Raw genomic sequence first — 6,000 nt, forward strand, 5'->3', positions numbered from 1 at the left:
GAGATCAAGCCACAACAATTGAGCATCTTGCCTATTTTCCGTGGGACATCATCCGAGAAGGCCATCAACCATATGCAAGACTTTGAGGCGATTGTGAGCACTATGTCAAAGGGTGGACTTCCCGAGGGTGAGTTTAAGATGCGGTTGTTTCCTTTCTCACTTAGAGATGATGCAAAGGGATGGTTTTTGAAGCTACAACCGAGGAGTATACGATCATGGGAGGAGTTGACGGACATTTTCTTGGATGCTTACTACCCACCACACAAGACCACTAGCATGAGACATGAGCTCTTATTCTTCACTCAACGTGATCATGAGACCTTTTGGGAGGCATGGGATAGGTACAAGGATATTTGCAATGCATGTCGCCATCATGGCTTGACTAAGTCTATGATGATTGAAGGTTTCTATGGTCGTTTGTTACCACATGAGAGGAGGAGGGTTGATGTTGCCGCACAAGGCTCACTTCATAGTCATGGTCAAACCGAGGCATGGGATATACTTGAGCACTTGGGTCGACAATCAAGGCAATGGGATGATCATGATTCTAGGAGGGAAAGAGTGAGGAAAGATCCATATTATGATACCAAGAGTACTCATGAGACAAGGGTTGCCCAAGAGAGCTCTAGGCCGATTATAGGAAGCTTGAGAGACAGCTTGATTTACTTCTTCAAGCTCAAGAGCGTGGTTCATCTACACATCATGTCAAGGCCGCTTCTATGTCTTCATCTCTATGTCTTCTATGTGATTCACCTATACATGCTACTAGTGAATGTCATCTTGCTCCTAATTATCCGGATTTTGTTCAAGAGCAAGTAAAGGCCGTGAATTCTTACGGTGGGCATCCTAGAAATGATCCTTACTCACCTACATACAATCCGGGTTGGAGGAATCACCCTAATTTTTCTTGGAGAGACCAAGGAGGTTCATCTAGTGGGTTTCAAGGTGGAAAGCAAAGCTTTAGAGGTGGCCAAGGTCAAGATTCATCAAATTTCGCTCATTATGGCAATGCACACCAAGGCAACACTCAATTTTCACAATATGGTCAACATGGACAGCAAGCATACGGGCCAAGTTCTCAATGTCAATCCACCTCAAGTCAAGGATTTCATGCTCAAAATGCTCCTCCCGGGTTTACTCAAGGTGGTGGCTATGGTCCTAACAAGTTTCAAGGTGTTCCCATTGCCTCACAACCGGAGGAGAAGAAGAGTGCAAGTGATGATGCTCTTTCTTCTATGTCTCAATGCATTACTATACTATCCCAAGGTCAAGCCACCATGCAAAAACAAATGGGACTATTAGAAGTGCAAATGAGTCAAATGGCAAAGGAGCTTAGCACACGTCAACAAGGAGCCCTACCTTCACAACCGGAGCCAAATCCAAGAGGAAAGCTCCATGAATGCAATGCCATCACCACCCTACATTCGGGAAAGGTATATGATAATCATGTTTACATGCCTACATCTTCTAGTTTCCATACAAATCCTTTATTTGATGATGATGTCGGTTTGCATTCATATGGGGCCAAGAGGGAAGAAAATGTACCTCTTGGCCATGTTGTTGATGACCAATTGCTTACACATCATGATTCTTTTTATCATAAGGAGGATGGGACCAGAAGGGAAGAAAATGTGCCTTCCGGTAAATATGGAGTGGGTGATGTGACTTTGAATGCAAAAGGAAGAAATAAGGGGGTGGATAAGGTAGCCGGAAGGGAAGAAAATGTACCTTCCGGAGAAGCTATTCTTGGCAAAGGATATGGTTTCTTGTCTTTTGAGAATGATGCTAGAAAGTATGGTTTGATTGATAGTGGCAGGGAAAGAGCTTTATTGAGAAAGAACACTTCTAGGGATGAGGATGCTTCGGCCCCTAAATTAGATGGTGAGGCCATGAAGGCTAGGGACCCATCTAAGGCCGATGACACCTCTAGGAAGGGTCTTGATGACATTAGCCCAACCACTCATGAGTTTGAGCCATCTACTTCTAGAGAAAATGAGGGGAGGAATAAGGAGGAAGATTTACATATGCATGGTAGCTCTAGGGATAGGAGTTGTTCGGTCTACTCATCACTAGGCGAGGCCTTGAGGGCTAAGAACCCTAGTGGGACCGTGACTACCCTTAGGGGCACCACCGGGAGTCTCACCTTTGATCCACCTCTTGATTTGAGCACACTGGAACCTCAACTTCCTTACCCTAATGTGCCAAGAAAGGAAAATGTGAAGAAGGGTGGGAAGAAGAAAAAAATTGGCTTAATGTCCGAAGTGCATGATATTTTGAAGAAGGTCAATGTCAATATACCTTTGATTGAGCTCCTTCGACAAATGCCGGTTTATGCAAAATTTCTAAAGGACTTGTGCACCCATAAGAGGAGGATACAGAATGATGAGCGGTTCGAGATTTGTGAGGAGGTTAGTGCTATCTTGCAAAGACGGATTCCCCCAAAACTCAAAGATCCGAGGAGCTTCAATATCTCTTGCACTATTGGTGAGAAAGTCTTTGATAGAGCTTTGATGGACCTTGGTTCAAGTGTTAACATTATTTCTTTTGAGACTTTCCGGAAACTTGACCTTGGACCTATTAAAGCTACTCCTATATTCTTGCAACTTGCGGATCGGAGTATTAAGAGAGCCATGGGTGTTGTTGAAGATGTGTTAATCAAGGTTGATAAGTTCTACTTGCCGGCGGATTTGGTGGTATTAGATATGGATGATGGGCCTCATAGTGACAAAGACATACCTATCATTCTTGGTAGACCCTTTATGGCAACCGCAGGAATAAAAATTAATGTTCAAAAGGGCACCATCAAAATGAAGGTATTGGGAGAAAAGGTATTACTTAAGAGTCTTGAACCCATATATCCTCCGGAAATAGTGAAGAGTGTGCTCTCTATCAATTTAGTGAAGGGTAATGAAGCCAAGAGTGAGCGGATCTTTGGACCTTTGAATTCCTCCAAGCCTACAATCCGTGCACAAAATCATTTCTCACCTATTTGGGGTTATGACAATGAGCCACCATTGAAGCATGATGATGTAGTTCCTACTTCTACTTTGGAGCCTACTATCGAGCTTGAAAAGCTAACAACCCCTATTCTTGAGGCTTATGAGCAACACGAGAAGAAGAGTCCACCATTGAGTGAGGCACAAAAGGAGTCCAACAAGAAGTTAAGGGAGGTTTGTGGAGTTGTCAAGAAGAAGGAAGGATCTAAGAGGTATGATTGGCCTCCACCTTCAAGCTACAAACTTGCTTCTTCAATTGCTAGATGTTTTGGAAATGATAGTGATGCTAGCACAATTGTTGTGGGTGGTAATAAGACATCCTTTGAGCCACCTTGAGGACGAAGAGTGAAGAAGACCGGCTTGGGGTCTTTAAAAACAAGCGCTTCTAGGGAGGCAACCCTTGGTAGTTTTGAAATTTACTTGTTCATTTTACATCAATAAGGCTATTTAGCTATCTTTTTGGGAGGATGGGAGGTGTTTGGAGTTGGAAGTGTGAAGAAAGCAAGAATGTAGTGGTGAGTAGTTTCTGTCCAGAAAGTTTAGTTGAATTTGGTTGACTATAACTTCCAATAAACATGCTAATTTCAGCTGAAATTTTCTGGAGATATATCCCTGGGTGTCTACTATCTTGTGCCAAAATTTGAACCACTTTCAGTTACTGGTACTCAAGTTATTTAATGGTCAATGCATGGAGGTCAGAACAGAGACAGCTACTGTAGAGTGACTTTGAGAAGCTACACCCTCTACATATCAAGCTATTTGGAGCTAAAATTTTTCAGAGATGTATCTTCACATGTCCTCTATATAAAGAAGAAACAGTTTTGGATTTGAACCTTCCTAGCTTCAGATATTGTGTTCCAAGTGATAGGGGCCAGAAACAGGGCACAGCAGAAACTGCAGAACAGATCAGTGAGTTTGGAGGCCAACGCTGTTTGACTCAGATATGATACTTCAGTGAAATTTTACCTTTAGATATATTCATGAGTCTACTTTAGTATCCATTGGTCTCACCCTCTTTGCACCTCTGGAGCTTTAGATATTACAGTTTTGGTGACTGAGGGTCAGCAGAAAACTTCATGACAGATTGGCAAATTTGACCGGCTTTAATTTTCATTTGAATTGGAGATAGGTGGCTAACTTTATATGGATAGAAAGCTCTCTGAGTCTACTTTCCATTTCAAGTAGCCTCACCTGATTATCACTTTCTGAGTATGAGATATGGGCATTTGAAGACAGAAAGGTCATTGCTGGAAGTTTTCTGCACTCACTAGTTTGTGTTCACTCGGGGTGGTTGGACTTCTTGCACTTCAATTCTTCAATGGAGGTCATTATAGGGCTGTTGTGAGGTGTGTTGGAGGTGTCAAGGCCATGTGCTTAATGGAGGACCTTGTCCTTATTCTTTGATGGCCTATTTGTGACGCATTGCTCTTTGGACACTATATATTTCTCAATGGAGTCGATCTTTCATGAGCACCTAGAGCTAGCTTCGAGCATACGTTAAGGAAGTCAAGGCCTTGTGTCTTGAGGTTGGTGTCTCATATTTTCTTCTCCGAAGGTTATGAGCAATGGAGGTGTCTACAAAGGGGGTTTTCCGTAACTTTACTCCGCATTTAGATTTTTATTTTCATGTTAATTTTTGTGCTTTCGCCCGGACTTCACTCTCATGCCTAAATCCAACACGGATTTAGCTTTCGAGCTCACTTTACAACATTGAGGACAATATTGGTTTTAAGTGTGGGGGTGAGGGCTCGAGCGCCTATGTTTTTTTTTTAGATTAGCTTTTTGTAATTAGAATTTACTGGTTAATGCCTTTTCCAACCCCAATGACGAAACATGGACTTAACTTGTTATGATTGTGGATAGATTAAGCATGATCTAGGATTTTGAATTTGTTTTGTGATTGAGTGTATATGTGATCTATGCTTGATTATATGTGTGCATACAGCCTATGTTAGGTTCGTTCATCATAGTTAGAGAAGTATATAGATTATTCGATTAACTTGCATGCCTTATTTGTGAGCTTTTGAGCCTAATATCCATAGTGTATGCATTGTTCATTCACTTTTTCTTTCATGTGTGTACAATTTCATGACATTGCGTATCTAGAACTTGCTTGAGACCTTTCGAGACTACTTTTAGCTTGCGACGTGATAGAAAGGATGGAGGCATTAGGACTATATACCACCATGGCCAAAGAAGCATGTGCCTAAAGATATTTACCACTAGATTGCCACTTTGAGCCTATGTATATATTTTAGCCTTTTTGTTCATTACCACCACAAATCCCTACCTAGCCTAAACACTTTTATCCTACCCTTCCATGGTAGTTGGTGAAGCGATTCGAGAGAATGACTTTATGTTTGAGTGCTTCAAAAGAAAGAAAAAGTCAAAAGTGTGAGGTTACAAAAGAATAAGTGTAGGGGTGAGTGATTTGTATAGAAAAGAAAGTTCTCCAAAAAAAAAAAAAAATTTGTGAATAACTGAATATAGAAAGAAAGTTCAAGGAAAAGAAAAGTAGAAGAAAAAAATTGTGTGAAGGGGAAAAAAAAAAGTTGTGTGAAGAAACGAAAAAAAAAAAAGAGAAAAAAAAGAGAGAGTATTACGTAGTATAGTGTGGGCTGTACATTGGGTTTAGAGTAAGTGAGTTAGCATTCGAAAGCAAAAGTCATATATCTCTACAAGAGAGAGTTGTTTCACGAGCTTCTATGGACTTTGTATTTCCTTATCCTTCATTTCTTATAGCCACTTGCCCTTAGCCCCATTACAACCAAATAAAAGACCTCTTAATCTTGAATGTTGTGGGTTACCTAGTGGAGATGAGATCGAAGAGCAAGCATATGACGGCGCGTGTTGTGAAATTGCTTTTGAGTGAAACACATATAGCCTCTAAACACTTGAGCGGTAATATTTAGTGAACTTATGTGAGTTTAGTGGGTTATATCGGGTCCTCTATGTGCCTATTTGATTATGGTGGATTGATTTGACAAATGGATATCACATACAT

The 6,000-nt window shown here is 41.2% G+C and overlaps 1 non-coding gene across 1 annotated transcript; it reads right to left on the reverse strand.

Annotated features, from left to right (window-relative positions):
• Positions 1-273: 273 nt before the first annotated feature.
• LOC112191136 lies at positions 274-380 on the reverse strand. The gene has a single exon (XR_002932853.1). It is a non-coding gene; the product is annotated as a small nucleolar RNA R71 (small nucleolar RNA).
• Between the last annotated feature and the right edge of the window lie 5,620 nt (positions 381-6,000).

Source organism: Rosa chinensis, chromosome 2, assembly GCF_002994745.2.
Source record: "Rosa chinensis cultivar Old Blush chromosome 2, RchiOBHm-V2, whole genome shotgun sequence".
In the NCBI taxonomy this organism is placed as follows: domain Eukaryota; kingdom Viridiplantae; phylum Streptophyta; class Magnoliopsida; order Rosales; family Rosaceae; genus Rosa; species Rosa chinensis.